We start from the raw sequence: 27682 nt of genomic DNA, 5'->3' as shown, positions 1-27682 counted from the left end.
ATGAACATATGTGGTCTCTTTATAGCCTCTTCATCCTCCTTAAACAGCCTACAAGCTCCTCCAGCGGTGCGGGTTTGGCTCTTGCTTATTGAGCCAACCTCATCCACTTCATCAGTAACATCTTTCCTCATACCTTCAAGTTCAGGTTAGGGCAGCCCCTATATATATATGCCTAATGCTCCTATAGGTAGGATGACTATGTAATTTATCTTCCAAACTTGTACATAATTGAGGGTTAAAAAGAGGTGCTATTATAATTCTGCCAGTGAAACAAATAGAGCTGTGACTACTCTACTTGCTGCAAACTTTGCTTTATCAACCCTAACATTGTTAATTCGCTAATCAATTCTCTGTTTCTAACACAAAATACTCCATGAGGAATGGACACAGTTGCCTTCTTTTTCTTTAAACTTCTAATATTTATCCTAACGATTGGTGCATAGTATGTACCCTACAATAGATATGCATATTTTGTCATATTTCCTATAAGACAGATATTTGTAATATAATTATGTTTCAAAAATTACATTTTCTTTATGTTTGCAGTTTACAGACATGACTTTTTTCTTTTGAATGAATGAAGTGCATCAACAGTACTAATTTTTTATTTAAATTCAGTTAACATAGTGTTATTAGTTTCAGAGGTAGAGTTCAGTGATTCATCAGTTGTATGTAACACCCAGTGCTCATTACATCATGTGCTCTCCTTAATGTCCATCACTCTGTTGCCCCATTCCCCCCCCCCGCCCTCCCCTCCCCTCCAGCAGCCCTCAGTTTGTTTCCTATGGTTAAATGCCTCTTACAGTACACTCTCTGATTATGTCTTGTTTTATTTTTCCCTCCTTTCCTCTATGCTCCTCTGTTTTGTTTCTTAAATTCCACAAATGAGTGAAATCATATGAAAATTATTTTTCTCTGATTGACTTATTTTGCTTAGCATAATACCTTCTAGTTCTATCCACATCCTTGCAAATGGCAAAATTTCATTTTTTTGATGGCTGAGTAATATTCCATTATATATATATATATATATATATATATATATATACACACTTCTTTATCCATTCTTCTGTCAATGGGCATCTCAGCTTTTTCCATAGTTTGACTATTGGGGACATTGCTGCTATAAATATTGGGGTGCAGGTGCCCCTTTGGATTACTACATTTGTATCTTTGGGGTGTATACATAGTAGTGCAATTGCTGGGTCGTCAGATAGGTCTATTTTTAACTTTTTGAGGAAACTCCATACTCTTTTCCAGAGTGGCTGCACCACCTTGCATTCCCACCAGCAGGGTAATAAGGTTTCCCTTTTTCCACATCCTCGCCAACATTTGTTGTTTCCTGACTTGTTAATTTTAGCCAATTCTGACTGGTGTGGGGTGGTATCTCATTGTGGTTTTGATTTGTATTTCCCCGATGCCAAGTGATGTTGGGCATTTTGTGTGTGTGTCTGTTGGCCATTTGTAAGTCTTCTTTGGAGAAAAGTCTGTTCATGTCTTCTGCCCATTTCTTGATTGGATTATTTGTTCTTTGGGTGTTGAGTTTGATAAATTCTTTATAGATTTTAGATACTAACCCTTTATCTGATAAGACATTTACAAAAATCTTCTCTCATTCTGTAGGTCATCTTTTGGTTTTGTTGACTGCTTTCTTTGCTGTGCAAAAGGTTTTTATCTTGATGAAACCCAAAGAGATCATTTTTGCCTTTGTTTCCCTGGCCTTTGGAGATGTGTCTAGCCCGAAGTTGCTGCGGCTGAGGTCGAAGAGGTTGCTGCCTGTGTTCTCCTTTAGGATTTTGATGGACTCCTGTCTCACATTTAGGTCTTTCAACCATTTTGAGTCTGTTTTTGTGTGTGGTGTAAGGAAATGGTCCAGTTTCATTCTTTGCCATGGGGCTGTCCAATTTTCCCAACACCATTTGTTGAAGAGACTGTCTTTTTTCCATTGGCGATTCTTTCCTGCTTTGTCAAAGACTAATTGACCATGGAGTAGTACTGAATTTTAATTAAAATACTTTGGTGGTAGTTCTCTAAAATTTCTATATAGAAAATCACATTTGTGAAAAATAACATTTTTGGTCTTTTCCAATCCTGATGCCTTTTTTTTTTTTAACTTATTGAATTACCTAGCATTTCTAGCACATTAATTAAAAACAATGGTATTGGTAGTCTAGGACCTAATAATATATATATATATATATATATATTAGCAATCATATATATGTATATATATGCTTATAAATAGTATTAAATATATATATTATCAAAAGTTTTGAAAGCTAGTTTCTGCCATGTCTAAATATCATCCATATTTTCTAAATATTTGTCTACTTGTTCTTTTTATTCTGAAAAATAGCAAATACAGAAAAATGCATGAGCCGTACATGCCTAATTTATTAAAAAGCATAGTTATATGCACAATTTAATAAAAATGTAAAATGTACATAACTCAAGAAATGTATATAGCTCAAGAAATAACACATTGACAATATGTCAGTTATCCACATTGCTCTTTCCCCTTTATCATTGCTATTGATTTTGTTCAATGATATGCTTACCACCTATGTTTATCCAAACAAGATATGTATGTTGCCAAAAAGTATAATGTTATTTTGCATGTCTTTGAACCATGCACGTTCCCTCTATAGTTGGTGTTGATTTTGTGTAGATTTATAGGCTTCCCACATATGTGCACCCAAATAAGATATATATGTCGCTAAAAAACAATTTTATTTTGCATGTCCTTGAACCATATAAGTATGGAATAAAGCTTTATATCAATTGTATACTCTTTACTTGAGCTGGATTTTTTTACATTGATGTTTGCTAAACAACTTGGATGTTTTTAGTAAAGCAGTTACAAACTTAGTCCTTTGACACTTTTTATTCAGATACACTCTTGCAACTGGGCAAAATAATTTTCAGTATATCCAATGACTGGCAATGCTGGGTCATAGGTATATTGATATTATCATGTCTAGTAGATTACACCTATTTTTCATGGTTATTCTGATTCACATTCTTGTCAGAATTGTGTGTCAGTGTATGTTGCTACACATTATTTTTAAAACATTTTTAACAGCTGAGGTGCCAGGGTAGCTCAGTCAGTTAAATGTCTGACTCTTGGGTTCAGCTCAGGTCATGATCTCATGGGTGGTAAGATCAAGCCCCCTGTTGGGCTTCGCACTCAGCAGGGAATCTATTTGAAGTTTCTCTCCCTCTGCACCCCCCTACTCTACTCTCTCTCAAATAAATAAATCTTTAAAAAAATTTAAGTTTTATTGAAGTTTAATTTATATAACACAAAATACCCTTGTTTTCAAGTATAAACAAATTAAACATTTTCAGTAAATTTATAGAGTTTAGCAGTACCTATCATCAATATGGTGATATGTACTATCACCATTACACAATTTTAAAACATTTCCTTCACCCTAAGAATATCTGTCATGGCCAACGCTGTTCTTCTCCATTCCCACTTGCAGTCTCAGGCAACAACTTCTGTTTCTATCGCTACAGATGCACTTTTTCTGAACATTCCATATAAATAGAACCATGTAAGTTGCTGCTCCATGTTATTAACAACATTGTCAGACATTGAAACTTTGACAACCTGAAGAATGTGTAATTTATTCTACAAACTTTTTTTGCAATCTACCAATTTTTTTTTGCAATCTTCTGATTATTTATGTGGTTACACAGTTCTTATATCTATTATCTACTTAGTGTAATATTTTGTTAAACTTTATAGTTTTCTTTTCCATAGTTTGTTCTGGAATTCATCTGTAACTAATTTTTTATATATTGTTAGGAAATCATTTGATACCATATTCTTATATAAGTATACCCAATTTTTTCAGCATATTTTTTTGAAAAGACCCTTCTTTTCTGGCTGATATACCATGCCATCTCTGCCATATGTCAGTTGTCCATGTAGGACCGAAGGCATTTTTCACTGTTAAGTATTATAACTACATCACAGAACTGTCAGAATGTACTGTTTCTTTATTGTTTATTCAAAGTATTTTTAAATTTTATTCTGATTTTTCCACAGCCAATGATAATTTGTATATTCCTTAATTTCCAATAGAAAGCTTTTCCTAATTTTGTTTATTGTTACTTTCAGACTTATTTGTACCATTATGAAAGAAGTTGCTCTCCATGACTTAAGTCCACTGGAATTTATACTAATGCAAAATTGATAGACTTTACTGGTAAACTAGGTTTTAATTTTCAATGACGTGACATCCTTTAAACTAGGTTTTTATTTTCAATAATGTGACATCCTTTATCTCAAAAAACAGAACTACACTATATTTCTTCTGGTTGGTGTTTGGTTGGTATACCCTTCCAAGTTTTACTATCAACCTGTTCCCTACTGTGTACCATGTGTCTTTTTTGAATGTTGCATATTTGGAGTTTTTAATCTAAACTGTGTATTTTTTCTTTTGTTTTAACTGAAGGCTTTAGTCTACCTTCATGTACTGAAGTTTTTGATATATTTAGATTTAAATCTTTCCTTTTATTTTATGCTTACTATTGTTCTTGTCCATTCCATGTTTTGCTTTTTTTTCTTTCATGCTGAGTATTTTTTTCTTCACCTGTTTGAAGTCTTACTCATATTCCAACTTTTTCTTCACTCAATAAAAAATACGACACACATAATTACCAATCTAAAATTACCACCTCCACTTCCTCAAACAAAAACCTTAGGACATACCAGCTGCATTTAAACTCTTTTCAAACCATTTGTCATTGTTGTTTTATATTTTCAATTCACTTGCCTTTCTAAAACCTCCACTAGGTGTTGTTATATGTAGTTTATGTTTATTTACATAAACATACATTCTATAATTATCACTTTTTTTTTTGCTTTTTACCATCTCTTACCTCAAATACATTCATTGGAACTTTGTCTAGTAAATGTCTGCTGGTCCCAGACTCTCATTTATGTGTTCTCAAACTATTTCATTTTCATTTGTTGAAGTTATTTCCTTTTAGGACATTAAAGAGCATGTTACTATTCTTTGATCCCACATTTCCTTGTGAGAAGTTGTTAAGGTTAACTTTACTTCCTGTAAGATAGATTTCTTGGTAACTTCTGTATAAGATTTTTTAATTGTTTTGGTTATTAGCAGTATCACCACACTGTATCTGTGAATAATAATTATATATAATTAAAATTTAGTTTTTTGTATTTTTTTTAAGATTTTATTTATTTATTTGACAGAGAAAGACACAGAGAGGGAACGCAATCAGGCGGAGTGGGAGAGGGAGAGGGAGAAGCAGGTTTCCCGCTGAGCAGGGAGCCCGATGGGGGCTCGATCCCAGGACCCTGGAATCATGACCTGAGCCAAAGGCAGACACCCAATGACTGAGCCACCCAGGCGACCCAAAATTTAGTTCTTTTTTAGATCTGCATTGTGATTTTATAGTTTCTGATTCTCTGGAGAAATTTCCCTTTCATTTCTTTAAAAATATTAAATATGTATATATTTTAGCATCCGGTCTAATAACTTCAGTATCTTTTTTTTTTTTTTTTTTTTTGTATTAACTCCTTCTCTTTAACATTTTTGCTCAGGTTCAGTCGTAACTTTTTGCTGTGTGCTTGGTTTTCTTTGCCTGGTGCTCTGTGATGACTTTTCACAATGGCTTCTAGGTGCGTACTAATGTTTAAAATAGGTGTCTTTTCCAGAGATTATTTGCATTTTCATTTGCTTTCACCAAACACCTGAGGTACTACCAAATAAGAAGAGTTTAAATGAATCCAGGCTTGAAGATTCTTTGACCACTCAAACAAGCAAGTTTGAGCTAAAATCAATGTGCTATCTGACCAGGGGTTCAAAATCTCTTGGAGAAAAGATTTAACTTTGCTTTGTTTTGTTTTTGTGCTCAAACTAGGACTACAACTTTTTCTGAATGGACAGCTGTAATCTGTTATTGTCTTCAAGGGTATAGCCCGCATGTCCCCTTGGCTATTTGAGCCTTCACAACCACAGCTCAGTTTTTCAGCTGTATTTCATCATGATTGGCAAATACGTTCAGAGCAAAAACAACTTCTTCAAATTACTTTTTGCCTTGAAATTCTTGCTATCTTCATAGATATTCCTACTTCTAAGAAAATGTTTTGTTTTTCGTATGTTCATCCCACATATTAAGCTATTTTGTTATCAGTACTGGCCTAAAAATGTAGTCTGCTATCAATGTTACCAGAAACAATAATCCTGTATTTAAAATAAGAATGATGAGGGCGCCTGGGTGGCTCAGTCATTAGGCGTCTGCCTTCGGCTCAGGTCATGATCCCAGGGTCCTGAGATCGAGCCCCGCATCGGGCGCTCTGCTCGGCGGGAAGCCTGCTTCTCCCTCTCCCACTCCCCCTGCTTGTGTTCCCTCTCTGGCTGTCTCTCTCTGTCAAAAAATAAATTAAAAAATCTTTAAAAAAATAAGAATGGTGATATGATTCTAAAACATGTTTAGCTATATAGAGAAACCATGAACTAGAGAAATGAATTCAACCAGGGTTGAGATTATCCTAAGGAAGTATCATTAGGTTAGACTGATTAAGAGAGGTGAAGTTGTAAATAAGGGCTGATGAAATCCAAAGAGTAAGTTGATAATGTAAGAAAAGTAGGAAACAATAAAATTTGATTAATTCTATGCTGAATTGAGATTGCTACTGAAAATCAGGAAATTGGGAGAGTGAAACTATACTTTTAGAGAATTAATAGTTATTGGAATGCCAAAGTCTAAGTTTTTAACTTGGCAGTGGTGGCCGAGGTATGGTGGAGAATAAGATCATTAGGAAATTAGGCTAAATGTGCAGAACACAGACTACTTTTTGTAATGGCAAACCATTAAACTAGATGTCCTATTGCTAATAAGTAATGGATCCCACCTCTGCAAAGGTTGTTTACATTATGCGTCCTATTTTGACTCTCCCTTGAGATAATGATGTCTTTCACTGCCATAGAAACCCTAAAACCTAAGCTCCATTTATTGAGGTATAATGATTGAACCTCTACTCCTCAAATATACTATATTATTAATTACAAATAGGAATTGACTGAATGCCCAATTTTAACTTTTGACAAACTGATTAAACAACAGGATATAAATGTCTTAATAAATGATCTATTGAATAAAATGGATTCACATTATGTAGTATGGCCCTATGTTGATGTAAATATAAGAAATTCCTTTTCTTAAAAAGATTCCTCCAACCTTCAATTTTAATGTTTTTCTTCCCTTTCCCTATTATTTAAAATTGACTTATATCATCAATTAGGATTCCTTCCTGCTTATTCTTTCACCACGTTTTACTACTTTTTTTCTTATTTTAATAGTTTCTTTCATTTAAAGATTACAAATAGATGTATTTGAAATATATATATTGAGATAACTATTATTTTTAGTAGATAATTGCTTCTCTATAAAATAATCCTATCTGTTGTCTTTCTGACCATTTAAATGGTCTAGAACTCACTTCCTTCATAAAATTATGGGGAATGGAGAGTTTTTCTTGAACTACATACAAGCAGTGCACAAATGCATGAAGATTTAACTTACATATAAAAGATTCAGAGTCATAGGATTTGATACTGAGTTCATCTCTGCAGAAACCAGACACATGAGCTATGACAAGTCCCTTAAGTTTTCTAAATGTCCTATTTTTCATCTATAAAATGGATGGCTTATTTATTTTATTGCCACTCTCAAAGGACAACATACTAAAATGGGACAAGTGTAGGAGTCAAAACTGTATAAACTAAAAACTATTATGGATGTGAATTGTGCTCCTTATGTATTGTCAGCCATTCACAACTCTGCCTCCTCAATGGGCTATATGAAAAGTCGTTTTACAATAACATGGATGGTTCTTAAATGAGCACAGCACTGGTAACTGGAGCAAGATGGCAGAGGAGTAGGAGACCTAAATTTCATCTGGTCCCAGGAATTCAGCTAGATAGGGATCAAACCATTCTGAACACCTACAAACTCAACAGGAGATCAAAGAAAAGAATAGCAGCAACTCTCTAAACAGAAAAGCGACCAGTTTCTGGAGGGTAGGATGTGCAGAGAAGTGAATCTGGGGCGATATTCGGGAGGATAGACGGCGGGGGAGGAGGCCTCAGTCGGCCGCTACTGGCAACTGATAGAGCCGCGGAGCACAAAATCGGAACTTTTAGAAGTTGGCTCCACTGAGGGACGTTGCTCCAGTGGCTAAGCGGGGGGTGGGGGGGGTGGGGGGGGTGGGACCCTCAGGGTCACAGAAAGACTGGGGGTGCCTGAGTGTGGCAGAGCTCCCAGGTATCAGAGCAGGGAAGCCAGCTGCTGAGACGGAGCCAAGGCACAGGCTCTCAGCTCAGGGTTGCCATAAACCGTGATCTGTGGCACAGTGGGGCCACTGCTCCTCCAGCAGGGACCCGACAAGCGGCAGATCCAGGGAGACTCCCCTTCCTCCTCTGGGAGGAGCGGCGTGGGAGCGCACTGCGGGGATCTGCTGGGTTTGGAGACTCCACACAGGGACGTGCGTCAGAGATAGAAACACTTGGTCACAGGCCGGTTGAGCACGGAGCGCAGCTGGAGACTGGGGAGATGGGAGTGATTGACTGTTTTTCTCTGGGGGCGCACTGAGGATTGGGGCCCCGAGGTCTCGGCTCCTCTGAGGCAGAGATTGGGAGGCCACCATTTAAACTCTTGTCCTCCAAAAGTGTATGGAAAGCTTGCAGGGAACAAAAGCTCCCAAGAGCAAACCGGGGCAGATTACTGAGTCCAGACTGCAAGGGCAGGGCAATTCCGCCTCCGCAAAGACATTTGGGAACCACGGCAACAGGCCCCTCCCCCAGAAGATCAGCAAGAACAGCCAGCCAAGACCAAGTTTACCGATCAATGAGAACAGCAGAACTCCAGCGTTAGGGGAATACTGCATGTAGAATTCATGGCTTTTTTATCAGGTTCTTTAGTCTTTCAAAGTAAATTTTTTTAAACTTTTTTTTTTGAATTTTTCTTTTTCCCTTTTTCAACCAACATCTTATAAATCCCTTTTTTAAAAATATATTTTCTATTTTTCATTTTTAGAGTCATATTCTATCTCTTCAGAGTAGTTAACCTTATTTTTGGTATATATATATAAGTTGTTCTCTCTTTAAAATTTTGGGATACAGTTGCTTCTAACAGACCAAAATATACCCTAAATCTCAGGTGTATGGCTTGGTTCTAGTCTCCTGCCTGATCACATTCTCTCCCCCCCTTTTTTAAATCCTCTTCTTTGTTTTTTCAACCAACTTCCTGTCTTAATTCCTTTTATAAAATTTTTATATTTTCATCTTTACAGTTATATTCCATCCCTTCATTGTATTTACCCTTATTTTTCTACATATACAGGTTTTTCTTTCTTTAAAATTTTAGGAGGCCCTTTCTTCTAACAGACCAAAATATGCCCAAAATCTAGAGTGTAGCACTGATCTATGCACCAGCCTGATCATATTTGATCATATTCTGTTTTTTTTGTTTGTTTGTTTGCTATCTTTTTCTTTTTTTTTCCTCTTTTTTCTCTCTTTCCCTTTCTTTTCCCCCGGTTTCAGGTCTCTTCTGATTTGATCAGTGTATATTTTTGGGGGGGCACTGCTACCCTGTTAGCATTTTGCTCTCATTCATCTATTCTCCTATGCTGTCTGCAAGAGACTCATTTTAGAACCAAAGACACCCCCAGATTGAAAGTGAGGGGGTGGAAAACAATTTACCATGCTAATGGACACCAAAAGAAAGCTGGGGTGGCAATCCTTATATCAGACAAATTAGATTTTAAATCAAAGACTGTAATAAGAGATGAGGAAGGACACTATATCCTACTTAAAGGGTCTATCCAACAAGAAGATCTAACAATTGTAAATATCTATGCCCCTAACAGGGGAGCAGTCAATTATATAAGCCATTAATACCAAAAGCAAAGAAACACATTGATAACAATACAATAATAGTGGGGGACTTTAACACCCCCCTGACTGAAATGGACAGATCATCTAAGCAAAAGATCAACAAGGAAATAAAGACTTTAAATGACACACTGGACCAAATGGACTTCACAGACATATTCAGAACATTCCATCCCAAAGCAACAGAATAAACATTCTTCTCTAGTACCCATGGAACATTCTCCAGAATAGATCACATCCTAGGTCACAAATCAGGCCTCAACTGGTACCAAAAGATTGGGATCATTCCCTGCATATTTTCAGACCACGATGTTCTCGAACTAGAATTCAATCATAAGAGGAAAGTTGGAAAGAACTCAAATACATGGAGTTAGCTAAAGAGCATCCTACTAAAGAATGAATGGATCAGCCAGGAAATTAAAGTAGAATTAAAAAAATTCATGGAACCCAATGAAAATGAAAACAACTGTTCAAAATCTTTGGGATGCAACGCAGGCAGTACTAAGAGGAAAGTATATAGCAATGGAAGCTTTTCTCAAGAAACAAGAAAGGTCTCAAATACACAACCTAACCCTACACCTAAAGGAGCTGGAAAAAGAACAGCAAATAAAGCCTAAACCCAGCAGGAGAAGAGAAATAATAAAGATCAGAACAGAAATCTATGAAATAGAAACCAAAAGAACAGTAGAACATCAACGAAACTAGGAGCTGGTTCTTTGAAAGAATTAACAAGATTGATAAACCCCTGGTCAGACTTATCAAAAAGAAAAGAGAAAGGACCCAAATTAACAAAATCATGAATGAAAGAGGAGAGATCACAACCAACACCAAAGAAATACAAACAATTTTAAGAACATATTATGAGCAACAATATGCCAGCAAATTAGATAATCTGGAAGAAATGGATGCATTCCTAGAGATGTATCAACCACCAAAAGTGAACAAGGAAGAAACAGAAAACCTGAACAGGCCCGCAACCCACTAAGGAAATTGAAGCAGTCATCAAAAATCTCCCAACAAACCAAAGCTCAGGGCCAGATGGCTTCCCAGGGGAATTCTACCAAACATTTAAAGAAGAATTAATACCTATTATTCTGAAACTGTTCCAAAAAATAGAAATGGAAGGAAAACTTCCAAACTTGTTTTTTGAAGCCAGCATTACCTTGATCCCAAAACCAGACAAAGACCCCATCAAAAAGGAGAATCCTTGATAAACATGGATGCAAAAATTCTCACCAACATACTAGCCAAAAGAATCCGTCTATCAAAAGGATTATTCACCACGACCAAGTGGGATTTATCCCTGAGCTGCAAGGTTGGTTCAACATCTGCAAATCAATCAGTGTGATACATTAATAAAAGAAAGAACAAGAACCATATGATCCTCTCAATAGATGCAGAAAAAGCATTTGACAAAGTACAGCATCCTTTCTTGATCAAAACTCTTCAGAGTATAGGCATAGAGGGTACATACCTCAATTCATAAAAGCCTTCTATGAAAAACCCATAGTGAATATCATTCTCAATGGGGAAAAACTGAGAGCTTTCCCCCTGAGGTCAGGAACATGGCAATGATGTCCACTATCACCAGTGTTATTCAACATAGTATTAGAAGTCCTGGCCACAGCAATCAGACAACAAAAAGAAATCAGAGGCATCCAAATTGGCAAAGAAGAAATCAAACTCTCACTCTTTACAGAAGGTATGATACTATATGTGGAAAACCCAAACGACTCCACCCTAAAACTGCTAGAACTCATACAGGAATTCAGTAAAGTGACAGGATATAAAATCAATGCACAGAAATCAGTGGCATTCCTATACACCAACAACAAGACAGAAGAAAGAGAAATTAAGGAGTCGATCCCATTCACAATTGCACCCCAAATCGTAAGATTCCTAGGAATAAATCTAACCAAAGAGGCAAAGAATCTGTACTCAGAAAACTATAAAATACTCATGAAAGGAATTGAGGAAGACACAAAGAAATGGAAAAATGTTCCACGCTCATGGATTGGAGGAACAAATACTGTGAAGATGTCAATGCTACCTAGGGCAATCTACACATTCAGTGTAATCCCCAACAAAATACCATCCACTTTTTTCAAAGAAATGGAACAAATAATCCTAAAATTTGTATGGAACCAGAAAAGACCCCGAATAGCCAGAGGAATGTTGAAAAAGAAAAGCAAAGCTGGCGGCATCACAATTCCGGACTTCCAGCTCTATTACAAAGCTGTCATCATCAAGACAGTATGGTACTGGCACAAAAACAGACACATAGATCAACTGAACAGAGTAGAGAGCCCAGAAATGTACCCTCAACTCTATGGTCAACTCATCTTTGACAAAGCAGGAAAGAATGTCCAATGGAAAAAAGACAGTCTCTTCAACAAATGGAGTTGGGAAAATTGGACAGCCACACGCAGAAGAATGAAACTGGACCATTTCCTTACACCACACACAAAAATAGACTCAAAATGGTTGAAAGACCTAAACATGAGACAGGAGTCCATCAAAATCCTAAAGGAGAACACAGGCAGCAACCTCTTCGACTTCAGCTGCAGCAACTTCTTCCTAGAAACATTGCCAAAGGCAAGGGAAACAAGGGCAAAAATGAACTACTGGGACTTCATCAAGACAAGAAGCTTTTGCACAGCAAAAAAAAAAAAAAAAAAAAAAAAAAAATCAACAAAACCAAAAGACAACTGACAGAATGGGAGAAGATATTTGCAAATGACATATCAGATAAAGGGCTAGTATCCAAAATCTATAAAGAAGTTCTTAAACTCAACACCCAAAGAACAAATGATCCAATCAAGAAATGGGCAGAAGACACGAACAGACATTTTTCCAAAGAAGACATCCAAATGGCCAACAGACATATGAAAAAGTGCTCAACATCGCTCAGCATCAGGGAAATCCAAATCAAAACCTCAATGAGATACCACCTCACACCAGTCAGAATGGCTAGAATTAACAAGTCAGGAAACGACAGATGTTGGCGGGGATGTGGAGAAAGGGGAACCCTCCTACACTTTTGGTGGGAATGCAAGCTGGTGCAGCCACTCTGGAGAACAGTATGGAGGTTCCTCAAAAAGTTGAAAATAGAGCTACCATACGATCCAGCAATTGCACTACTGGGTATTTACCCCAAAGATACAAATGTAGTGATCTGAAGGGGTATGTGCACCCAACTTCTGAATCTTAGTGTAACCAAGGGTTAGCCCTCCAATCCTGCCCTTTTCTACCTACCCATACTCTTTATGCTATGGCTTAACTACCATGAGTGAGATCCAAGGAGAATAGGCAAATGCTTCTTCCCAAAGAGGACAGAGCAGAAGCAAACAAGGTCCAAGCTGCTTCTTGGTGCCAAAAATAGTTTTAGCTCATTCCTTTCATCAATTAACAAGATGTCCTTAAACATTTTTAAAACTCCTTGCTTAGTCACAGCATGCACCTTTTGTGCCCCTTTGTTTTGTGTACAACTTTCCAGATTTAATTCTCTACCTGTCTCACAATACCCTTCCATGTTTAGTAAATTATTCAGGATTTTTTTTTTTTTGATGTAAGTTTGCTTGTGTCACTTTGTTCTTCTGATAATTGTTTTACATAATTTACACAATTATATAAATCACTTCTCATTCTTAGTTCAAAACAATAGGAATATCACTACTAGTCATCTCTGGCTTTCCACATTATTCCTTAAAAACCTATGAAATTAAGCTGATCAAATTTCAAAGTATTTAAATTATTGATACAATTGAAATCTAGATTATTTGTCTTTTTAAACTTTTTTCTTCTTCTTTGTGATTTATAGGATACTAGACCAAGGATATGGACCTAAGAAGTCATGGATATTTTCTCAACTGATTTCCTAGGAATACATATAAATTATGTACATACATTAATTTAATGAAATCAGAGGAGAAACATACTGTTTTAAGATGTTAGAAAAGATCAACTCTTTTTGCAGAGTATCAGGAACATCACCAAAAATATGGCATTAAAAAAAAACTTGATGAAAGCTACCTACAACCCAAAATGTAGTCATTTGGGAGAGTCTTGCAGCAATCATGAAGTTATTTTAGTATCTCTTCCCACATTATTTCTCAATTTCATTTTCAAGCTTAAAATATCTATCTTTCCTTTAGTATTATAAATTTCAACAAAAGTTAAGATTCAAATTCCATGACATTATTGCTCCAGAATGAACAAAATTTCAAGAATATTTGAAAAACTGAATGTCATTTACTTAAAAGTACACCATAAAAAAATTAAAAAAAGAGTAAGTAAAACAACATGTATGATTCATTTCTACCAGTTGTAATTATTATCACTTCCAAAACTCAAATTTTTCTACTTTTAGCATGAACATTCACTTCAAATTAGTTCCTGGTCCTTTTGATGTGACCCTAAAAATCTTTGATATCTTTGTTACAATCCTGTGTGACACCATGTTCCATGCTTAACTTGGACATTTTCTGCTTCAGAATTAGAGTCAGCCATTTCTCTAAGAGATACTCATTTCCCATAGTAGGAAAAATAATGAAGACCCCAATCTGGGAAATAAAAACTCTTAATACTCTTATTAATACTCAGTTGGCCCTTCTTCTTACACCTTTACCGTGAACTAAGTAAAGAAGCTAAGTTGATGATACTTTTTTTTTTAAGATTTATTTTTTTATTTGACTTAGAAGAAGCAGGGGGGTAGTGGCAGGCAAAGGGAGAGGGAGAATCAGGCTCCCCAGTGAGTAGGGACCTGATGTAGGGCTCCATGCCAGGACTCCTGATCATGACCTGAGCTGAAGGCAGATGCTTAACCAAATGAGCCACCCAGGTGCCCTAGACAGACACTTTAAAGAGATCTAAGGCTTCATGAAGTCTTATTGATACCACTTCCATTCAAATTTAGGACTACCAGACTTTTTATAGATCTTCTACATTACATTCCTATCTCCCTTCTTTTGTAACTAGAATCCAAGTTCTCTAGGGCACACAAGATAATAGAGTTTTATCCCACATTATACACATATTCCCAGAAAAATGACATTAATTCTTCCATCACATAAGTAATCACTGAGAACAGTTTAACTTTTTGCATGTGTTTTCCCAATTTCTCACAGTTTCAATAGTTGTATTATATCTACAATGTCTGGTCATGCAATCATTGTTTACTGTTCTCCTTCATGTTTAAGCCTTGCTCAATTTTAATTCTGTGAGTAACTACATGCTTAACTTTCACCACCCTCCTTGTGTCAATGCCTTTAGAGCCATTTGGTTATCTGAAGATTGTTCTCTAGATTTCTCTGGAAGGCTCCAGAAAAAAATAATCCCCGAGTTCTTCCATGTTGATACAAATTTGTTCATGCCTTTATACTAGAAAGTCAGTTTTGGTGGATTTTATGTTGATTCAAATATTTTTGTTATTTTCTTGAATGTATTAATATATTACTCCATTATTTTTGTACAAAAATAACCTTACTGTTGAAAATGTAATGATAATTTAAGATTTGTCTTGATACCCAATTGAGCTTTTGCTTTTAAAAATCTTTTCAAGTGTAATGATTTTAATAAAATATGTCTTGGGGTTAGTCACTCTGGATCTTCTTTAGTATGAATTTACACTATTTTAACTTCAGGGAAATTTTCTTAAGTTATAGTTTGTTTTTGTGTGTTATTTTTCCATGCTTTGGGTTTCTTCTTTAGAAAGTCATATCATGTGTATTTTGATTTTCTTTGCTTGGCTTCGGTAACCAACACTTTTCATTGAAACTTTTTATTTTTGCTTTTTAAAATAGTCAAATTTTAAAGTTCAAATTTTAAAAAAGGCATTTTCTACTTTATTTACTTGTTTTTTAAATTATGCTGTCATTTTTTCTTTTAATTCTTTCCTGAGTAATATCACTTCAATTACGTTTATTCTAATTCTCATTTATGTTATTTTATATCTACTATCGTTTTCAATTGGCTTTTAACTTATCCTAAAATTTTTATTTTCGATAGGGATGTTATTCTCTACCATATTATCTTTTTTTCTTATAATACATATGTATGGAATTTGACCTTGATAATTATGTTGCTTGTCATTATGCAAAATAGTTTTCTGAACTTTTAAAAGGAGACATGGTTCTGAAACTTTTTGAATTTAGTGCTCCATTTTGTTATTTTTTTGAGTGAGGAAAAAAATACTAGCATGTTTTCTGAGATTTACTGGGTCTCTTAACCTTTACCTACTTTTATCTGGACATTTTCTTCTTTCCTCTCTGTTCTTATCTTGCTTAATTTTTATTACTCTCAGCAGTTTCTCTTCAGGGTAGTCAGCTTGCAGAGCTCTTAAAGACTTTAGTGCTTATGGTGGATCCAACGTACTCATCCACAATTTCACTCGGCAGACCTCCTCCCCATGGCAGCTAATGTTCTCAGGTTGACTCACAGCAATTTCTACTGCTCTTGGGTGGGTCAGATGCCTTGCAGCTTCCCTTTGCTTTCAGCCTCACATAGGTGGATGCCATGCAGGTTTGGTGGGGTTTTTTGTTCGTTTTTTTCTTTTTTAATTCAACCTACTTGTATTTTGGGATTCACAGGGGTAACTTGCACCTAGTTATGTTGTAAATACTTTCCATGAGTTTTTGTTTTTGCTAGATAATTTTACTGTTTTTTTTTTTCAAATATGAGAACTGAAAAAGATTAAAGCATTGTCACTACTACCATTTGTCAAGAATCCTCCATAGTTAACATTTCCTCAAACGTTTAATGTATTCCTTATTGGGAATCTTTCTCTGGATATCCAGGCAGCTCTAGTGCTAAATACAAAACTTCTTTCTAGAGATTTAAACTTTCTGAGATTACCTAAATATTTTTCTAGTATTTTTTCTGTTGTCTAATTTTTTATTGGATAATTGTTTTTTTCTGCTTGCTTTATACTTGTTTTGCTACTTGATTTTTTCCTTTTTACATGCTAATTTGAAATTATCATTCTCATTTTCTTTTTTAGAAGTCACTTTAAAGATCTACTGATTTTGTTTACTCTAGAAGTTCTCTTTAATTGCATGGTTGAGATGGTGGGAAAATGAGGAAAAGCCCCAATGTCCCAGAAAGTTAAGAAAATACAAACCCACTTCCACCACACTGCCACACATATAAAATATATATAATTTTTGTAATAATATATAATTGTAATAATATATAATTTTTCCAACTTAGGTTTGTGAGTTTATTTTTTGGTTTTTAAAATTATAACCAAATCAATAGGCATTGTATAAGTTAGGTTAAAGAACCTGTTAAATAAATAATACCCAGAGTAATAATCCTAAGACACGACAGACCACCCATGAAAATCAAAATGGATATTCCAGGTTGGCTGACACTTCCCTCTCTAATCTCAAAAGGTTTTCAAGAATGCCCTGGTTATCACTTCCAAGTAGGCAGAGGAGAGAAGAGGTGGTAGAGAAAAAGCCCAACTTCTTCTAAAACACCTTGGGTCACATTTTATTTTTGAGAACCAGTACTATGCCTGGAGATGGATATGATGGAAAATGTAGTCCCCATCTATTCAGCTCCTTTCTAATATTCTACACTATAGCATGGTACAGTCTTGAATCTCTGTCAAGTGTTTTGGATTACTATCCAAACATTCATGGGCAGTCAAATAAATGTGATTAAAGTGATCATCACTAGGGATGAAAAAAACACAACTAAGCCAAGATAATGTTTGTTTATTCTCACTCTCATTAGCAGCTCAAGGTCTCTTAAATGTCTTTTTAATCTTAAAAAGATTTATTCAATGAAACAAATTTATTTTGTCAAAAGAACTAAAGAACTCTAGCCTAGTTGGACTGTCATTGATCTGACATCAACAGAGTGCCTGGCTTGGCCATTTCCTAGCTTTGTTTCCTTGGACAAATTATTTGATCTTTCTTTGCTGCATTCTCTTGAGCTGTGAAATAGACCTATAAATAGGACTTAACTCACAGAGTATTAGTGAAAAATAGATAAATGATTATTTATAAAGCACAAAGAGACTGGTGCAAAAAAAAAAAAAAACCCACTACCACTAGTTGTTTTTGTTTTATGATTATTATTGTTGGACATTCTCTAATTACCTATAAAAATTTGTGTTGGGAATTAGATGAAATAGCATTTACAAAATATTTTGGAAAATAATAGATTCCCTGCAAATGGAAAGTATTCTTACCACAAGTCAATGCTGTTTAGCTGTGACAAATACCCTGAATTTCCCATTCATTCTTTTCACTCACCCTGATTCTTTAAATTGGTGGCAAGTGGGTGCTCCTGTCTTAATAAATTAATCTTGGACAAGGCTCCATTCCCTGAAGGCATGCACTAGTGTGAGCGTGTTTCTTCTTATAGATCTCACTAAACACATGGATCTTGTTAAGTCCCAGGGTGAAACAGTAACAGAAAGCATTAATATAAAATCTGCATATTTCCTCTGTGAACAATCTATTTCAAGAATGATATCAGCCATTCCTTGAAATAGTCCATGTGGTACATAATAACCCTGCTGTATCTCAGAATAGGATTTCTTTAGTCATTTACATGATAGTTTCGAAGGACATATATCGTGTGAAGCCAGAGCACAATTTTAAGTCTTCAAAGATAACCACTACTTTAGAGGGAGGCATAACAAAGAATTTAACCAAGATGATGACACAGCCCTGCAGGAATAGATCCATACAAAGTTTGTCATAATTTACACCCAATCTCTACAAACTGCTTAAAAAAAAAAAAATCAAAGAAGATACAATAAAATAGTTGCCAAATGGAATAGTCTGCGTGCTTTAGCTTAGTGGTATGGTAAGTGGTTTACAGACTGATTATCTCTGAAAAGCGAAGGCTCTTTTTATATTCTCCAAGGAAATTTAGGCAGTCAGATGTTCTATTATCTCCTATTATATTATTAAAGTCAGGAATTGGAGACGTGGGATGCATGAATTTCCCTATTTTGTAAGAAGTCATGTAAACTTCTAAAATATAGTTCTCAGTAAAAAAAATATTATCTTTGGAATGCCATTAATATTGTATGCTTATTTTTCCAGTACCTTCTAAATATAAGTGTTCCCTATAGAGTTGGCTCTGTTTAAGTGTATGTTCTCCCAATTGCCTATTTCTTATCAAAGAGTTTAGAACTTAGTAGACAGCACACTTCTGGATCAGACTAACTCTTTTCTTTCACTATACTGAGAAACAATCTGTGGTTCAGAGGAGTTAATTACCAAGAGTGCAAAATAATGCCTTAACATATGCTCAAAAGCGATCTTACCAAAAACATGATTGGCTTAGTGTCACCTACTCAATGGAAAAACTGGCATAGAATACATTTTTGCTCTTGATCCTTACTTTCTTGATTAAAAACTTAATGCTCAGGTTCCAGCCTTTTGTCATGATGTAATATGTTTTAAATAGAGGTGTAAAGCCAATCTAAGTGAACAATGATTTGCATATCTTGGTTTGGGCTGTCAGAATGAACTGTGGGAACATAACTTCAGTGCTATGATTTTTCTATATTTTATGTTTCCCCCCTATGGTAAACAATGACATTTATGTTTGCTATTTCCTTTGAACTTTGAAAGAACTTTGTGAGACGTAGACGAGGGCAGTTATTATTATGAGAAAAGTGAGAATCTGGGGTGTTACAAAACCTGCTAGGAATTTTAGGGGGCATTTTCATATAGCCCTGAATAGTTTATTTTTCTTTTACTCATTAGAAAGTCAGAACAATATTTTATGTATAAATGTAAGTATATTACACTTTTATGTATGTATATAAGTTGAGGACAGTGAAGATGTGTGACTCTCTTTTATCATAATCTCTTTACTACTAAGATTCTGCATGTCTAGATGTGTGTATTGGCCTCTTCCAGGAGCTTATCTATGGACAGTCTACAAAGCCTACTGGGATATATCATAATTCAAGAAAACAGAAAAACTATTGAAAATGAAAGTATTAAAAGACTGATAAAGGCATGAAGACAAAATATATTTGTCCAGCTAATCTTTAGTGACTTGTGTCTCAGCGCTCTGAAGAAAATTAACTAAAAAACAAAACAAACAAGACAAAAAAAAAATACTTTTACTATTTTTCCTCCCACCACACAAAAGTCCAGAACCAGATGGCTTCACTGGTGAAATGTACCAAACATTTTAGGAAGAATTAATACCACTACTTCTCAAACTCTACTGAAAAACAGAAGAGGAGGAAACACTTTTTAACTTGTTTTACAAGGTCAGCATTACCTTGAGATGAAAACCAGACAAGGATGCCACAAGAAAACAAAATTATGGGCCAATGTTCCCAATGACAATAGATGCAAAATCTTCAACAAAATAGGAGTAAATTCATTTCAACCATACACTAAAAGATCAAGTGGGATTTATTCCAGGCATGCAAGGAAGGTTCAACATTTCCAAATCAATCCATGTGATACATCACACTAACAAAATGAAGGATCAAAACCAACAAAATGAAACAAAATGAACAATGAAATAAAAAAATCATATGACCATCTCAATAGCAGTAAAATCATTTAATAAAATTAGATGTCCATTTATAATAAATGGACATCTATCAAAAAGTAGGTATAGAGGGAACTACTTAACATAATAAAAAGCATATTGGTCTTACATCTAATGTCATACTCTGTAGTGAAAACCTTAAAGGTTTTCTTCTAAGATTAGAAACAAGACAAGGGGGTGCCTGGGTGGCTCAGTTGGTTGAGGGACTGCCTTCACCTCAGGTCATGATCCTGGAGTCCTGGGATCAAGTCCCACATTGGGCCTTCCCTTGCTCTGCAGGGAGCCTGCTTCTCCCTCTCCTTCTGCCTGCCACTCTCTCTGCTTGTGCTGTCTCTCTGTCAAATAAATAAATAAAATCTTAAAAAAAAAAAAAAGAAGTAAGACAAGGATGTCCATTCTCACCACTTCTATTTAACATAGTAGTGGAAGTCTTAGCCAGAGCAATTAGGCCAGAAAAAGAAATAAATGAATCCAAATCAGAAAGGAAGAAGTAAAACTTTCTCTATTTGTAGATGACATGATATTATATGGGGAAAACTCTAAGGATTCCACCAAAAAACTGTTAGAATAAATGAATTTAATGAAGTTGCAGGACACAAAAATCAATATATAAAAATCAGTTGCATTTTTATAGACCAATGACAAACTATGAGAAAGCAAAATTGAGGGAAAAAAATCTCATTTACAATTACAAGAGAAAGAACCAAGTACCTAGGATTCAATTTAGCTAAGGAGGTAAAAGGCCCATACACAGAAAACCGTAAGACACTGATCGAAGGAACTGAAGATGACACAAATAAATGGAAAGATATTCTGAGCTCATGGATTAGAATTATTATTATTGTTATACTACCTAAAACAATTTATAGATTCAATGCAATCCTTATCATAATTCCAATGGTATTTTTTCATAGAAATAGAACAAAGAATACTAAAATTTGTAATGAAACAAAGAAGATTCCTCACCCCCCAAGTAGCCAAAGTAAACTTGGGAATATTGAAGATGATTTTTTTGGATTTGACAGCAAAAAGCAAAGACATCACAATCAAAAATTTAAAAAGTGGGACAAACTAAAAACCTTCTGCACAACAAAGAAAACCATCAACAAAATAAAAAGACAACTTACCAAATGGGAGAAAATATTTGCAGATTATATACCCAATAAAGAATATCCAAATACATAAAGAACTCATAGAATAAAAACCAAACAATCTAATAAAAAAGAACATCTGAATGGACATTTTTCCCAAAGAAGACATACAGATGGTCAAAAGGTACATGAAGAGATGCTCAACATCACTAATCATCAGGGGAAAAAAAAAAACAAAACAAAACCACAATGAGGTATCACCTCACACGTGTTAGAATGGCTATTATCAAAAAGACAAGAAAGATCAACTGTTGGTGAGGATGTGGAGAAAAAGGAATCTTTTTGCACTGTTGGTGGGAATGTAAATTGGTGCAGCCACAGGGGAAAACAGAAATAAAGGTTCTTCAAAAAACCTCAAAATTGAACTGCCATATGATCCAACAATTCTACTTCTAGATATTTATCCAAAGGAAATAAAAACACTAAGGTGAAATGATTTCTGCATCTCCATGTTCATCGCAGAATTATTTACAATAGCCAAGACAGGGAAACAACCTAAGGTTCCATTGAATGGTTGAATGGATTAAGAGAATTTGACACACACACACACACACACACACACACAACTGGGGTATTATTTAGCCATTAAAAAATGTAGGAAATCCTATCATTTGCAACAATATGGATGAGGGCATTATGCTAACTGAAGGAAGTCAGAGAAAGACAAACGCCTTATGATTTCACTTATATGTGAAATCTAAAAGTCAAAATCACAACAATTAAAAAAAAACCAAACAGGACCTGTCCTGTGACAGCAATGCTATCAAGACTGGCTGGAAGCACCCAGGGATTACCATTAAGTAGTTGGTCTTATTATGGTAGTGTAACAGCAAACTAGAGGTGTCTTGACAGATGGGCACTATTCTGGGCTTTGGGATCAGGGGAAACCTTGCTGACCAGTAGATGGCTCCAAGGTCAGAAAAATTGGGAAAACTTGTCCAAGAAAACACCTCTAAGTAAGAATAATTTTGAAGACAATTTCAGGTCTTACTGAACACAGAGAGTAGAACCAAAAGACTCATGAATATGTAACTCAGGGTATGAATTTAGCCCTGCTATTTCTTGGTACAATTGCCTACAGATAGTTGAGATCAGATAAGAATGGTTATAAAAATAAAATAAAATGCTTTATTATACTTCCATTTAATACAGTAGATAAATACAATATACAGGAAAATGGTCTTAATAAAACTGAATAGAAAAAGAAAATGAAAAGAGATCAGTGACATCATTGACATGGCAATTGTAGATGATAAAGCATGGAATTGAAATCAAATAGATTCAGAAGTAGTATTGTTTGTTTTCTAGTTCTTAATTCACTACTTTTTCTTTTTTCGCCAACTCTATGGCATCAGATATTGTGTGCTTAGCTTTGGCAATTCCACATTTTTTAAAAGAAAACATTGTAATTTTTATACAACTCAGTTACAAAAACAGCATAGTAACTAAGCACATTTAGTGTAGAAGGATTCAATTTTTAAAATTCAGAGAAATCATTCCTTTTTCATTATAAAAATATATGCTTATATAAAAATACCAAAACACATAAAAATTTTAAAATGAAAAGTAAGAGATTCCAAACACCACCAGCCTCCAAAAATATCCTCGTTACTGGTTTCTTGTATATGTGTCCAAAAATGTTTCGTGAACAATTGTATTTTTGATACAAAGTCAATCAAATAAACATAGTTATGCAATTTTTTCCTGTAACGACTTAAACTGTCTTGGGTCTATTTCCTGGTATAAAAATAAATATATGAATGTATTATTCCATTAAGTACATATTTTTCTACTGCAAAGAATGCTGCCTTCAAAATTGTTTTTTATAACTTCCCATGGAAGTATGATCATAGAATAATCTACTGAAGATGGAATTGTTGGGTTAAAGGTATGTGAGTTTTCAGTTTTGATAGTTATTGACAAAGGGCACTCTAGGTATGTTTAAATTTCTGTCCATAGTATAGAAAACCATTTCTTAGTAGTTTCAGCATTCACACACATGCAGGGTCATGCACGCCTGTGCATGCATGAGTGCATGCACGCGTGCGTGCGCACACACGCACACGCACACACACAGAGTATTTCCTTGAATCAGTATGAAGGTCTTTCATTGTATGTCAAGTGGTACATATGTTCATGTAGTTTGGGCCGTTTTCTTCTTCCTGTGAAGTACATATTGTAATCCTTGAACATATATGCCCCATTCTATTTACTCGAAATGGAGATCTTTGTTTTTCAAATTGACTAGTGAGCTTTTATAATGTAGGAGTCTTTTCTGTACATTTTTTGCAAATCCATTTCCTGATTTTCTTTAAACAATGTGAAAATGAAAAGTATTGCAGATTTGTAAGATTTATTCACATATTTAAAAATTATATAGTCTATTTTTTTCTAATTTTTATTTTATTATGTTATGTTAGTCACCATATATTAGTTTTTGATATAGTGATCCCTACTTCATTGTAAAGTCTACCATAAAATCCTTCTAGTATTTTACGATGATCTTTAAATCTTTGATTAATCAGAAATACAGTAAGGTATACAACTTATTTTCCCCAAAGTACTCTCAATGTAGAAGCATACTTCATTAAATAATTTATTTTATCCCCAGTGATTATCCCCTGTATTTGCAATTTTCTGTCAACATTTCTTCATTACTAAAGATTACCAAGTGATTTTTTTATGAAGGAAATTAATTGCATATCATATCAGATTTTAGTGATAATAATCCTTTTATTATTATCAAGTTGTTTCTTCTCTTGAAAAAAAAATCACTTATTGAAAAACATACAGCTAATTGAGGAGAACATAGAAGAGTAAATTTATGACTTCAGGGGCGCCTGGGTGGCTCAGTCGTTAAGCGTCTGCCTTCGGCTCAGGTCATGATCCCAGGGTCCTGGGATCGAGCCCCGCATCGGGCTCCCTGCTCCGCAGGAGGCCTGCTTCTCCCTCTCTCACTCCCCCTGCTTGTGTTCCCTCTCTTGCTGTGTCTCTCTTTGTCAAATAAATAAATAAAATCATTTAAAAAAAATTTATGACTTCAGGAATAAGTAATGATTTCCTAAACAGGACAGAAAGTTTACCCATAAGGAAAATAAATGAGAGTTACATTAAAAATTAAGTATTTCATTTCACTAAAATACAGCAATAAAAAAAAAAAGCAAGACATCAAGTGGAGAAAAATACTTGCAGTACATTTTACCAAAGAAAACTCATATAAACCTCTATAAATCTAAAAAAAAAGGGTCAAAAGAAAAATCACTTTGATAAAGATCATAACCAAATGGTTAATAAATATAAGGAAGGATGTTTACCCGCATCACTTATTTCAAATGCAGAGTTATACTCGCAGCTAGAGAGGTGGACTGGCCTATCCACCCACCCAAGAGGCAGCCCATTTGGCTCTCAGCAGGCATGCTGGGTGTGGGGTTTTGGCACTTGCTGACACTATCTGCTGTGTAGAGGCCATAGAGGGCCTCCAGCTGCCTTCTCCTTGCCTTCAGCCATGGCTGCAGCCTCCTCACTCCAGAGACCTCTGTCTGGGCAGGCCATGCTCTGTGCCTGCCAGCAGCATCAAGCTTGACACAAACTTGTAGGTTCTTTACCAGGACATACAGAGACTGATGCATAACCTTTTGCACCCCCCTCCCACTCCTAACCCCCCAGGTCTTCAGTCTCCTGAAACCAGCAGGCATCTACACCAATAACAAGATGAGCCTGAGTGATGCTGAGATGTATAGCTTCAACTCTGACTATATGCTGGCATAGCACACAGATGCACTACAATGGGGGATGTTCAGTGCCACACCATGACATCCTGCTTGAGCACAAATACCCAAGGGGGATTCAAAGGGATGACTACTACTCCAACTTGCTATCTGCATACTCCAAGACATTCATAGGGGCCTCCAGATAAAGACAGAGGCCTTCCATTATGTGCAACTGGGGATTACTTACAGGGGCCTCTAATTGAGCAGGAACGGAAGTGACTGATCTATATGGGAGCATCGAGCACACTCCACTGCAGCAGATTGGTGGCTTCTAGAGCAAAAGTCCCTCCATCCAGTAGTTCACGGACATCTTCCTGTTGCCAGAGATAGCATTGCTCTCCTGCCTGGTGGACCACTATCTGGCCCATGACATGGAGTTTGTCCAAGTGGGCCTCTACAAGGATGTGATACATGTTGGTTGAGATGTGCCACAAAGGGTCTCATATACCAGTGGATCCAGCGAAACATGGAGAAGTTCCTCCTGAGAGAGGAGGAAATCTTTGCCACCTTGAGCAGCCTGGTGGCCCATGGGAAACAGGTGGCCCTCTTTACCAACACTTCCTTCCGCTTCATGGACAAGGTGATGTGACACATGGTAGGTCTCAAATGGTGTCAACTCTTCAAGGAGATCATTGCCCAGGTGGACAAGCATAAATTTTTCACTGACAGTTATAAGCTTTCAGAAAATTCAATGAGAAATTCTCCCACCAGTAAAAAAAGGCCAAGATCTATTGGGGGGTGGGAACTGTTGGGCTCCCTACACCTGGTTTATGGCAACCCTTGTGTGTTCTCCTTCAGAGACCACCTCTACAGGGAGCTGGCCGATCGGCTGCTGCTGAACAGCTGATGCCAGGCCACTGTCATCTCCAGCCTGGAGTGGGAGACCCACATCATCGATGCAGAATGGAGCCTATATTCATGGACTCAGCAGCAGTGCTTACTGGACTGCTAGAGCACAGACAGACCTTCCAGGACACAGAGTCACGGCAGGTGCAAGGTGTCTGGATGAAGGAGCAGGAGGAGCTGAGAGGCATCACTAAGGTTTTAACATTCAGGTGGGACTGTCTTCCATAACCCCACCTACTTCTTGTGGTGCCTCCTGCACCTCTGACCTCAGCATGCCTCCCTTAGTTACCTGCTTAACTGCATGGATTTCATCACCTTCCTGTATCACACACCCCTGCTGCACAAGTGCCCAGCTCCGTACCCACTTCATACATTCTTTCTGGGTGATGTGGCCCATGTTTGCTAAGGGTGACATTTTCAGGAACTGGCCCCAGGCTTCCTGCCCTGCCCACTCTGGGCATCTGTTCAGTGGTCTCCCTCCCAGAAAGAAATAAATTAAAAAATTAACAATAAAAATAAAGAAGCACCTTTCACTGCACAGCATCAAAATGGCTAAAACAAAGAAGATACCGAGTGCTGACAGCATATGGAGAAACTGGAACTCTCCCACTCTGCTAGTAGGAGCGTAAATTTTATATCCATGCTGAAAGACTGTTTGGCAGTATCTACTAAGGCTGAATATACAGAATCATCATGACCAAAATATCCATCCCTAATATTGACTCAAGAGAAATACATTTCATTACCCTAAGTTGTACCTAAGGAAATCCATAGCAGCATTTTTTGTGCTAAATTTGACTGAAAATAACCCAACATCTATCAACAGCAGAGTTGGACAAAAGAACTGTGGCATATTCATAAAATGGCACAGTATCTAACAAGAAAACAAACTACTGTTGATAGAACTGTAGACTTCACCCACAAACTGTAGCACAACAGGAGTCAAATACAAAAATTACGAGAATTACATTTATATAAAATCTACAACAGATGAAACTCATCTATAGTGCTGGAAATTTCGTTAATATTGAGGGAGGAGGTGGTATTAGTGATTGGAAGGGGGCACAAGAGGTACTTGTGGGTGTTGGCAATATTCTGTTGCTTGGCCTGTGCATTTCTGTACATATGTTACAGTTAAGTTACTAGAAAGCAAGCAAACAAGCAAGCCTGAGTATCTCCATTAAGAAGAATATCTGATTGGCAAACTCCTGTCTGTATCCTTAGCCAAACCCCACAATATCTTTCAGTGAAGCTTGAAAATACATGAAAGTAAACTTCAATTTGCTCCAAAAAATGGTTGATAACAAGAAGGAGTTACTGCTCTGGCTCTGCTGAATAGGAGTTTCTAAAACTCTAAGATCTTTCCACCTTAAAAATCTTTTCATATCTTTAAATATTCCAGAAGAATTGGTGTAGTCTTTTTGGGAATGCATGGATTCTT

At 36.0% G+C, this 27682-nt stretch overlaps 1 pseudogene; it reads left to right on the top strand.

Moving 5' to 3' along the window:
- On the top strand, window positions 1-26242 carry LOC148162493 (5'-nucleotidase domain-containing protein 2 pseudogene; annotated as a pseudogene).
- Window positions 26243-27682: the final 1440 nt, after the last annotated feature.

Source organism: Eumetopias jubatus, unplaced genomic scaffold (assembly GCF_037043125.1).
Source record: "Eumetopias jubatus isolate StellerSeaLion01/CBP00866 unplaced genomic scaffold, mEumJub1_p1.0 scaffold_14, whole genome shotgun sequence".
NCBI lineage: Eukaryota > Metazoa > Chordata > Mammalia > Carnivora > Otariidae > Eumetopias > Eumetopias jubatus.
The sequence above is the reverse complement of the archived record's forward strand: the minus strand, read 5'-3'. Positions and strand labels throughout refer to the sequence as shown.